Raw genomic sequence first — 12161 nt, 5'->3', positions numbered from 1 at the left:
TATCGGGGGAGGGGGCGAGTGGAGAGGGGCTCATTTGAAAGTGAAAAAAAAAAATCAGGACGTTGACGATGATGATTTACATTTTATGCAAAAAGCCCTGCTGAAACGGCGCCGGGAGGCTAGCACATCTACTCTTCATCGCCACATCGTAATCATCGTCATCGTCATTACTTCGTCGCAAAAAAGATGACGAAATGTTTTCTGAGTCGAGCGAGCGCTGAGAACTCCGAAGCTTTAAGCCATGTAGAAAAATTTCACTTCCTTTTCATTTCTTAACCAATGCAAAAACTTTCGCACTTTCGACACGCCGCGCTTCTTCTTCTTCTACTTCTTCTTCTTCTTCCTTCTTCTTCGTGTTGTTCTGTCCAATCAGAAAGAAGAGTTTTCTGTTCAGCTTCCACATGTTTTTCCTTTTTTTTTTGTTCTCGGGACTTACTTCCTGCGGGTTTTGTTGCAGACACTGCCGATTAAAGATTCAGAGGACTGTTTCTCCTGGAGGAAGTCCGTCAGGTAATCTGCTTTTAATGTTTGCTGGTTTCAGTCTGACAGCCGGACGGTTTGTTAAAAAAAAAAAAAAAATAAAAAAAAACTCAGATTAATGCAGATTATTAGACACTGTGACAGGTTTTAATGTTTCTCTCTGTTTACGACAAATCACACAAACTTCACATCTCTGCTGATCAGCGTCTAAATGATCAGAGTTTAGAGTGATATCCTCGCTTTCACTTCATTTCTATAAAACAAACATTAACCTGCATTTATAAATATTAACAAGCAATTTAAACTGTACAGAACAAAACAATCAGCTAGAAGGGTCTTTATTGTAATTGAGCCTTTAAAACCAACAAAAGACGATATTTCGATGTCCAAAATCTTACGATGATATCAAGTCTGAAATCACGATATCGATATTATATTGAGGTTGGGCTTCGTTCCAAACATATGTAAAGTACATACAAATGAAATAATGCTGCATAAGGTCAAAACAGACACCATAGGTCCGTAGATCACATAGACATCGGGTACATGTGTCTGGTTTTTTGTACCCATTGAGCTTTTGCAGGAGGGTTAAGCTTCATCCAGTTAATATGCATTAGATAGCACTGATTAACTGGTTAACTGGGGTTCAGGTGCTTTGTCCAATAAGAACAGTAGTGGATCCAAAGGAGAGGTAATGTCAGTTCTTAAGATTTTCTCCATTTCTTTCCTTTATGGCTTTCCAGAATGTCTGGATTTTGGGGCATTTCCAGAAAATAAGGGTATGATCCCCAAAGTATGACACAGTTTCTCCAACATTTGTTTGTCAGAGATCCTCATCATTCACCTTGCAGTCAAATTCTTTCCACACCTGGCTCCACATCCCCTTGTGAACCTGCAGAAATTTGAACTATAATCTGTCCAAAAGTATAAATTTGGTTTCAAAACATTCACATCAGGGCTTTTCTATCAAATCTAACAAATACTTCTGATTATACTTCCAAATAAGGTTAATCTAACAAATAGTATAGATGTTTTGGGCTTGGTTTAATTAATTCCTTTATAGACCACCCATTGAAATAGTTGGAAGTTCAAAATTTCAACCCTAAAGACTTATTGGAGGATATAACATGACTTTTTTTGCTTTTCATTTACAAATCAATCTCAATGAAGTTACCATATATGGTTCCTCACCAGTCTATAAGGTAAAACATTTACCAAAAAGTCTTTATATAAAAACTCCACATGGTTCTACAACCTCACAGAAAGGCATAGAGAGGCTATTTTGGATGTTTGCAGAAGTTACTGAATATAGGTATCGGCCCGATAAAGGGTTAAACAAGAATGACACATCAGGCCCGAGTAATGCCTGCAGGATTCAGGTGTGAAGAGACTCGATCACACTGATTGATTTTCAGCCTTTAAAAAAAACAACAATTCATCAGAGTCAAAAAAGACAACATCGAGTGTCTGCAGGTCGAGAGGCAAAACCCAATATCTGCAAAGCCCTTTATAAGCGCTGCTGCTTGTGAATGTTCTGTGAGCAGATGATAACTGATATTTTAACAGCTCAGAGCTTCTCTCGTCTGGATTTAAGCAGCTGTGCAACAAAGCAGCCGTGTTACGTAACTTTAGACACCTCAGCTGACACACATCGGATGTAGATGTTCAGTTGGGAAAGTCAAACACTGTGTTCAAGATCAGGAGTGAACTTTCCACACTTGGATGTAAAGTTGCATGAGAGTGTCACAATGTTGGGGTTTCTTTTTCATGTCAAAAGAAACACAAACGTTCCTGTAATCAGATGCAAAATTGTGCACAAAATAAAATATAATATTTATACTTATGTGACTAAATAGCTCAAGAACAAGATATTAGAGATATTCTTAAAATGTTATTTCCAAGGTAAAAAATTAGCTGACACTTTCTTGTATTACAGACTTTAGTTACTGCATCATATTTCACAAAAACAATAAATGAGACTCAACAAAGACCACAAAGCTTTCTGAATGTTCAAGTCAGTTTTTGTAGAGATGAAGTGAACCTGATAGAGGATTTAAAACTTGATCAGCGGAGATGTGAAGCTGCAGGATTGAAAAAAACGCTCAATATGATCTTTAAGAAACCGTCCTCCTGTCTCTGTCCTCGTGATGCGTTCAGGGTCTGATCACATGAAAAGTTTTGCTGAGGAGTTGCAGGCTGAAATATTGCATGATGTATTTTCCAAAAAAGCAAAAAAGCGTTGACGCCCCCGCAGCCGTTTGGGGGCTTTAAATGATTTATTGAGGTACTAACAGCTCTGTTGTGTAACTCTGATCCGGTCTGAACAGGACTGAGGAGCAATGAGTCGACTCTGTTACCTGCCGCCACGTTAAAAGCTCTTCATGTCTGATCTGATACGACAGAGGATGTAAATGTGTTGAAAAATGGCACAGCATGTATTCAAGAGCATAAAACACAACTGTATGTTTACTGTGTGTGTGTTATGACAGTTTTTTTTTTAAAGAGGGGGGCGTGTTGCTTTTAAACATGAACATTTAACTTTTAGCACAACATGTTAATAGAGTGTTAAAAATATATATATGTAATAATAATAATGTTGGAAAACGACACGCCCCTCCCCCCGCTGAACCCCCAGTTCACGGGCCAATCATGCGAAAGAGGCGGGGTAATGATGATGTCATCGGCGGGCTCCTCCCCATCAGTCTCTCCAGCTTCATGATTGGTTCGTTTTCAGTTATTGATTTGGTTTTAATCTCAGTATTAATCCAGTAATATGTTGTTTTGTTCCCCAGTTTGAGCTGTGATGAGAGATCAGATTTGGGTTTTTTTTTTATCACTGATTGTAGTTCCTGATTATTGGATATTTGATTATCAGCCATCATGCCAAAAACAGATGTTTTAAACGGCTGCATATCTCTATAACGTACTGAAACGTGTCTCCTGTCGCTGTAGTGACGACAGACAGGTGAGACAGGTGAATGTAAACCCGACTTCTTATAGTGGTGATGCATTAAAGAAACCTGGGAATCTGGGACATTCTCAGCCTTTTAAAGTGCAGCCAGAGAGGACGATGATGTCACGATAAAAACTGAAAATCAACACGAAAGAAATGTTTTCAGAGAGTAACAAATCAAATATAGACTTAAACATTATTATTTGCCTTTAACCCAAACATCAAACATCAAACATGCAACACAGATATTCACAAGTTAAGAGTTACAAGCAGCGAAGCCATCATGGGGCGCACTAGTTTGCAATGCACCTGTTTTTTTCGGGCGAAATACAGCAAGCACACCATAAGCCAGTCATGTGACAAGAATGAATCAATCAGTTCCAATTACTATAGGCCAAATTCAGTGACGTAATTATGTTTTTTTATGGGTTAATCCCGGACGAGCCCCCAGAAAGAAGGAAGGAAGGAAGGAAGGAAAGGAGGAAGAAGGAAGGAAGGAAGGGAGGAAGAAGGAAGGAAAGGAGGGAGGAAGGAAGGGAGGGAGGAAAGAAGGAAGGGAGAAAGGAAAGGAAGGAAGGTAGGAGGGAGGAAAGAAGGAAGGGGGCAGGGAGGGAGAAAGGAAAAGAGGAAAGGAAAGGATGGAAGGTATGGGGGAGGAAAGAAAGAAAGAAGGAGGTAGGAAGGACAGAAGGAAGGGAGGAAGAAGGAAGGAAAGGAGGGAGGAAGGAAGGAAGGAAGGGAGGAAGGAAAGGAAAGAAGGAAGGAGGCAGGGAGGGAGAAAGGAAAAGAGGAAAGGAAAGAAGGAAGGAAAGGAAGAAAGGTAGGGGGGAGGAAATAAAGAGAGAAGGAGGGAGGAAGGACAGAAGGAAGGAAGGAAGGGAGGAAGGAAGGAACAGTCAAAACAGACGGGGTCAATTTGACCCGGGAGGACGACACGAAGGTTAAATCACAATTAACGAATTAAGAGGAAGCTGATAAATAAGACTTTAGGATTGACTCAGTAGTTTTTAAGGTGTGACATCATCGTCCTCTCCTCGCCACAGCTCCCCGTCTGTGTGGTGTCGTTTACCCACAATGCCTCTTGCTCAGCGGTGCGTTTCGGATGCGGGTTGATGGGAGGATTTACTGGTGACACGTTGAACACTGCCCTGCCTCGTTTAGATGAACAGCACTGCCGGGCCAAAAACTTAAGTAATCTTCTTCTTCTTGTCTTACTCAAACCCTTTACTCCTTTACTCAGACGTCACCGATCGGGTTTCCCCCCCCAAAAAACATCTTTTTTTTTTATTTTAAACATACTCTCCACTTCCTGTGTGTTATCAGGCATATTTTATACTTCCGAATAATACTAACCCATCTGTCCTCCTCTACTAGTTCTATCACTGCCTTCCTCTGTAGAGCTGATGTATGGAAGGCCATTTGTGCCAGAATTTTGACTTTTCTTCAAAACTCTGAAGGTTCCTCGTTCATATTCGTCAAGTTTTCACTGAGATGGATCACTCATCAGTCTGCAGAACTTTTACTTTTAATTCAGTGAAAACTTAACATTTTATAAATACAGCTATAATGTGAATTTAGCATTTTTGACACATAGAAAAATGCAACAAAATTCATTTCAGTCAAACTTTTTGTGCTCCAGAAAATATGTGATAAACACTTTTTATCACTTTATTGGCAGTATTTTGAGCCTCAGACCTTTGTCACGTAAAATTTATGAATTATACACTTTAAAAAAAAATATATTCATGAATTTTACATGAGAAAAGTCTGAAATCTGAAATAAGTTAAATACAGCGTTGAATGTTTTCGTTTCTGTGTTTTTGTGTTTTTAAACGATCTAACTCGTTGCACTTTTAAACCAATCAGAGGCAAAATTTGGCACAAATTAAAATAAAACAAAAGATTGATTGTAATCTGACTGGATAGCTTTTTGCAGGAGAATTAACCTTTCATTGCAGTAGAGAGAAAAACAGGTTTTAGTCGCTAATTGATTTTTTTTCAAACCCTTTTTTTATTCAGAGGAAATTCAGTGAGAGTAACGCCCTGATTACATTCACACTTGGAAGCTTCCACAGTCTGATCTGCTGGCCACACAGATTCATCCTGTCGGTCTCAACCTTTCGGCCACCACTGCCCAGTTATTGGTTAAAGTCCAGATGTGTTAACGAGGAAAATGAAATGATGAGTTTGGTGTTTGAATGCAGAAAGAGATTAAATTCATGATTTTTTTCGGGGGGAAACTCGGTCGCCTCCCATCAACCGGCATCAGCTGACACACGAAGCTCGTAGTCACGCAGACGCAGGAAGACTAATATTTGCATGTGTGGAGAAAAAGATTATTGTGATGCATGCTCTGTGCATACATGCCATTATGAGCTCAGTTAAAAGTGAGGATGAGAGGGAAGGAGGTGGGTGGCCCGGGTATTTTTTTTTTTTTAAATGTTTAAATTTTTCACATTATTTCACTTTATTTTGGTTAAATGTGGACAGACGGACTGATGGAGGGGAAATGAACGACCCGATCACAATCCACACCGTACTGCCTCGGAGAAAGTCTTCCAGTTGAGGTTTTTGGGGGTCGCACTACGGGGATTTATAGAGACAGAACTGAAACTTCACTGTTTTCTCTTCTGGTCCAAAAGGACGCTGAATGTTTGTGACGAGTGAATGCTCTCCTGTTCCTGTTTCCTGTTTCCTGTTTCTGTTTCTGTTAGCTTCAACACACCAAAACACTCGACAGGAATGTTCTAACACTAGTGTCCTTTCTATCAGGTCTACTTCTAGAGCTGCTTCACACATTTAAACACAGTGTCAGGACGTAGAAATCAATATATATGTTGGAACTTGTTTATATGGAAGACTGTAAGTGCCAAAATTATTTTAGAAAAGTCACAGTTTTAGACTTAAAAGACAAAATCCTCAAATTACCTCCCAGCTCACTGTTAATGCTCCCAAGGTAATTTGTGATTAATTAAAGAAAATTGGCTCCTTAGTGATAATTTCTCAGGCTGATGAAGTTAAACTGAAAAATTAACCATGTTTAAATTTAAGCATCCAGCAAATTGAACTATTTATTCACTGTTATTTATGATATTTGTAATCAATGCATCATTTTTCTTTTGTTTTTATCCCTGTAGCTACATTTGAAAGTTGGATTTTGATGAACCCCCGACAGCAATAAGTTCAGAAAAGCATAAAATAAAGAAATTATTAAAATGAGAAGTGAGCTAAAGGGAAAATATAAAATCGTAAAGTGTCTTTAATGGAATAATTTTCCAATGTCAGATGACCGTCAATCACAGTGTGTGGATCAAACCTACGAGCACACATTAATAAATAAAGCAATATTTACTGATGTGATCGATTTAATCACATTCCCGTCAGAAACGTATTTAAATATTAGCAATATAGGGGCTCAAATATACGATTTTGAACAAAAGAACCGCCTTATCACGCCAAAGTGAGAGTGATAAACCCGCCGATCCACCACAGGATAACATGTCAGTGTCACATTTTGCATAAAGGCGTAAAAATACAAGCAAAAATACTCAACACCTCCATCTAGTGGCCAGACTGATTATGACACTTGTTATTTTAAAAACTGTTAATACGATTGTTGTGGTGTTTGCTGTTGCCATGACAACAGAGCAAAAGTTACAACATTTAGAGTGATCTTACCCAAATCCTTAACCCTCCTGGTATAGTTTAATTTGACCAAACTTTCCAATAATATGTGTAAAACTTGTGGTAATAAATTGAAATGATTGGGTGATAATTTAAACCTTGTGCTTTATAAACAGTCAAACCAAACCAGGTCAGTTTTGCAGTGAGACAATAGGAGGGTTAACAAGGTTGGGTTTTTTTTAGTGCCTAACCCTAACCATAAAATAACAGTGGTGTTTGACAGTTTTCAGAAAGCACAGACCTGCTGATTAAACATTGATTTATTGATTTTGAACATGTTAAAATAACAAAATAAAACATATAGACAGCAGAACATAATGAAATAGAAATGAAAACCATTCAATGTTTAGAAAGTAAGAAACTTTTCTAGTCCTACCCCCTTTAAAAAAAAAACTCTAACAATCAAATCAAAGCTAATTAAACAATAGAAAACACCTAAAATACACGCAGTCATGCCTAGACAAGGAAAACGTGGCCCTGACACGGTCGACCGGCGGGTGTTTTATAGGTTTTGGCGTGATATTGTTTTGATTTCTGTAAATATATAAAAGTGTGGAAAAGATTTGTCGTTGTCAGAAAATAAATGTGAGAATGTTTTCTGTACACAAATGTTCACTAAAGCACCTCTTCTCTGTTTGTCTGTGTGAAAGCTCACCGCTGATTCATTTGAGCACAAACGTTATTTAAACATTCTCATTTTTAATTTTTTAACAAAATCTTTTCCACACGCTCAAAATCTTATTCGATCCCCAATAATCAAAGCTCACCTGATGCTGCGTTCACATCCTGTAGGAAAACAGAACATCCTGATCGGAAAGACTTTTACAGCACAAACTGGAGCCGTTTAAAAATCCTGAATGTGTTTTTTTTTTTAAGTATTATTTGTCGCCTGCAGCAGCATCAGTGTGTAAACTCAGAAGTAGAAAGTGTAGAAAGGACACTCTCCAGTTAAAAGTCTGTGATTTTTTAAAAGGGAACAGTCGGTTGACTCAGAGGCGTCAAAAGTCAAAAAAAAAAGAAAAAAGCTTCGAATATTTCCAATAAGTTTCTGTAAATACTCAAAAACATTCTGACAGTATTTCCGAACATTTTCCATCTTAAATCATCAAGATAAATCTCTTCTGGATGCCTTTGTGTCGACCTGCTGAACTCTTCTTGTGACTTTATCCAAAAAAAAAAAAACAACCTAAGAGACTCGGCCTGTAGGGAGCGCTGTCGCTGTCGCATCGGGGGAACGTCGCAACACTGCCGACGTCCGCTGGCGCTAAACGATGATGTCATAATCAAGCGACAGAGGCCCCCTGGTGGTTGGTCGGCAGCGGGATGACGAACTGTCGCCAAAAAAGTCTATTTTTGTTTGTTTTTTGTCTTTGAAGCTTGAAATCTGTTTTCTTTGTGTTTGCTGATGTTTGCACCTTTTTCTGAGACACCGTCATAGAAACGCATCGTATATTAGAAGAAAAAAATCATCGCAAATACGCAGCAGGATGAAAAAGATTATTGAAAAATTAAAAATAAATAAAAAAGAACGATATAAAAGATTTTTTGTGTCTGTCGTGTTTCTTTTTGATTCCTGATTGTGTTTTTGTGTCAGAAACTCTCACTGGTGAATGTTGAAAAGCTAGCTAGCAAATCACTGACATGTCATTAAAATTGAATCAGCTGTGTTTGGCTCTCATATTCAGGATGTTGTTCTCTGGTTGAAAGCTTATTAAAAGTCGACCGCAGCACGATGAAAGTCTCAAAGTGTTTCTTCCTGCTTAAATCTCCATGAATCCTACATACCTCAACAGGAAGACTCTGAATAATAATAATAATAATAATTGTTTTTATATAGTTAACAAAGTGCTTCATAGACATATATCTGGGTCAATGAGGGTTTATTGTGTCCATGTGGTTTAGTTTAAATTTAAAGGGCTAAAATGTGAAAATAAACGTATGAATAACTTGCACACATTCTTTTTTTGTGGACCCAGCATCAAATTTCTGCTTTTAATCCATTTAGAGAGAATATATTAGAGGATTATGGCAAAAATGTCTAAGTGGTGTAACCATAAAAACTTTGTACCAAATAATTCAACTTGCTTAAAAACAGTAAATAGTCAATAAAACACCATATCAACTAGTTTGTTATGATCTTACATTATAACTTTTTATAAAGCCCTCCCTGAGCTACTACCTTATCGTGGTGGAGGGGTTTGCGTGTCCTAATGACCCCAGGAGCTCAGTTGTCGGGGGCTTTATGCCCCTGGTAGGGTCACCCATGGCAACCAGGTCCTGGGGGAGGGACCAGACGAAGCGTAGCTCACAAGACCCCTTATGATGAGTACTATAAATGGACTCTCATTTCCCCTGCCCGGATGCGAGTCACAGGGGCCCCCCCCTGGAGCCAGGCCTGGGGGTGGGTCTCGATGGCGAGCACCTGGTGGCCAGGCCAGCACCCCGGCTGGGCACAGCCTGAAGAGGAAACATGGGACCCCCTTCCAGTGCACCCACCACCCGTAGGAGGGGCCAAAGGGGTCGGGTGCAATGTGAGCTGGCGGGGAAGGAGCCTGAGCTGGTGCGCGAGGTTGAGAAGTTCCAGCTAGATATAGTCGGCCTCACCTCGATGCATAGCAAGGGCTCCGGAACCAGTCTTCTCGAGAGGGGTGGGACTCAGTTCCACTCTGGAGTTGCCGGGCAGGGGTGGCAATACTTATTGCCCCCAGGCTTGGTGCCTGTATGTTGGAGTTTACCCCAGTGGATGAAAGGGTAGCCTCCCTCCGCCTTCGGGTGGGGGGACGAATCCTGACTGTTGTTTGTGCCTATGGTCCAAACAGCAGTTCAGAGTATCCACCCTTTTTGGACTCCTTAGAGGGGGTGCTGGAGAGTGCTCCCTCTGGGGATTTCCTCGTTCTGCTGGGAGACTTCAGCGCTCACATGGGCAGCGACAGTGAGACCTGGAAGGGTGTGATTGGGAGGAACGCCCCCCCGGGTCGGAACCCCAGCGGTGTTTTGTTATTGGACTTCTGTGCTCGTCACAGATTGTCCATAACGAACACCATGTTCAAGCATAAGGGTGTCCATATGTGCACTTGGCACCAAGACACCCTAGGCCGCAGTTCGATGATTGACTTTGTAGTCGTGTCGTCGGACTGTGTGTTAATATGTAATATTGATCATTCTTTTGTGGTTACACCATTTGACATTTGTCACTGACACATAAACAGGACATACAGTGAAATTACAAATTAGAAGTTCAATTCAGTCAATAGATAAAATAGAATATCAATGTGGAAATTGTGTAAGTGAACCTGCAGCTGCTGTCACATCCTGTTTGTAGCTTGTGTTTTATTTTGAAGTTATTCTCCCTTTGTGTGTTTTGTTAGTTTTACTTCCTGTGTTTCCCCTGCCTTAGTTGATTGCCTCATGTGTTTCACCTGTCTTGTTTCACTCACCTGTGTCCTGTTTAGTTATTACCCCATCATGTCTATATAGGTTTTGGTTTTCAGTTCAGTCTTTGTCTGAGTCTCTGTGTTTTGTTCTGTGTTGTTTCGCACGTTGTTGTTTTGGACTGTGTTTTTATTTGCTGCCTATCCGCCCGTTATTTTGCCAGTGTCATTCGGCCTGTGTTTTTCTGTTGAGTTTTCTCCAGGCGGGGAGCTCCGGTCCTCTGAAATGAGGCCAACGCAGAAGTAACTTAAAACTGCATTCTATCAAAAGGCCACCAGGGGGCGACCGTTTTGGTGTCAAAAGGACTTCCGTCTCTATACAAGTCAATGGAGAATTCACCAACTTCTCACTTGATTTCTAACCTCAGTAAACGTTTTCAAAATGTGTTTATGGTCTCAATCGCTAGTTTAAAGCCTTCTTCAATGCAGTATGATGTTCATTTGGGACATTTTGGCCTCCCTGATTTTATATGTGACGATAAAGCAGGGTATGCATTAGGGCGTGGCTACGTGGTGATTGACAGGTTGATTGGTTCACAGGTTCAGGAGGGCGCCTCATGCTCCTCCTGATGCCCATATAAGTAGAATCCCTCTTTTTATTGTTCCCAGCATGCACCTGAAATTTTCAAGATGGCGCTGCTCAGATCCGATACTATTGGCCTCCGAGCAGCAGTCCACAAACCAATGGGTGACGTCACAGATGTTACGTCCATTTCTTATATACAGTCTATGGTTTTCTCCTGAGTTGGCCAATAAAGTGCCTTTTTTTCCCGAAACAGTCTGCTTTCTGGGTCCACCCGCATGTAACCGTGACAGCTGCAACTTTACTAAAATGTTAAGTATCTTAGTTAAAAGTTAATAGATAACCCGTATGTGCAACATTTAAAGATATCGATGTTCTGCATGCAACATATAGTGCAGGCAGGATTAAGACATCATGGTGCTTTATTTATTATAGTTTTCTGCACTTTTAAGGACTGCATCTCAGTTTTGTCAATGACAATAAAGACATTATATTTCTATATGTTTTAACTGGAGGGAACTTTGACAGAAAACTTACAAACATGTAGTTAATACACTGCCTGACTTCAGTTTACAGGACATAGAATAATAAATATAACAACGCTTACATTTAAAGGAGCAGTGTGTAGCGTCTAATATCATGACAGACCCCTCCCACCACCAGGCTGAAGGGAGTTTGGATTGATTGGAAGAATGTGTTCAATATCAAAACCACCTTAACTGCGCTGCTGAATCACTGTTTTCATTCTTTAGTTCATTTTCTCTCCACACAGATATTTAAAAAGCCGAGTGTTGAACAGTAGAAACGTTGTGCTTTATTAACAGGTTTTTTTTGTAGTTTACTGTCAGTATGAATGTCAGAACTTAAACAATACTCTCCTCCACTCAGGATACAGGAGAACATATAAAACACTGATACATGTTAAATATTTCAGAGCGTGCTCAGCATGATCTCGTACACAGACGGATGGTTTTAGTGATTTAAGAGCTCGCTGTTCTTCCTGAAGCTCGCTGACGGACTAAAAGCGTCTCTGATTATAAATAGATCCAAACACTCAGAGAAACCACGATGATGTTCTGATGTCTTAAAA

The sequence above is a fragment of the Scomber scombrus genome, chromosome 5 (genome assembly GCF_963691925.1).
Source record: "Scomber scombrus chromosome 5, fScoSco1.1, whole genome shotgun sequence".
NCBI lineage: Eukaryota > Metazoa > Chordata > Actinopteri > Scombriformes > Scombridae > Scomber > Scomber scombrus.
This window is presented reverse-complemented; position numbering follows the sequence as displayed.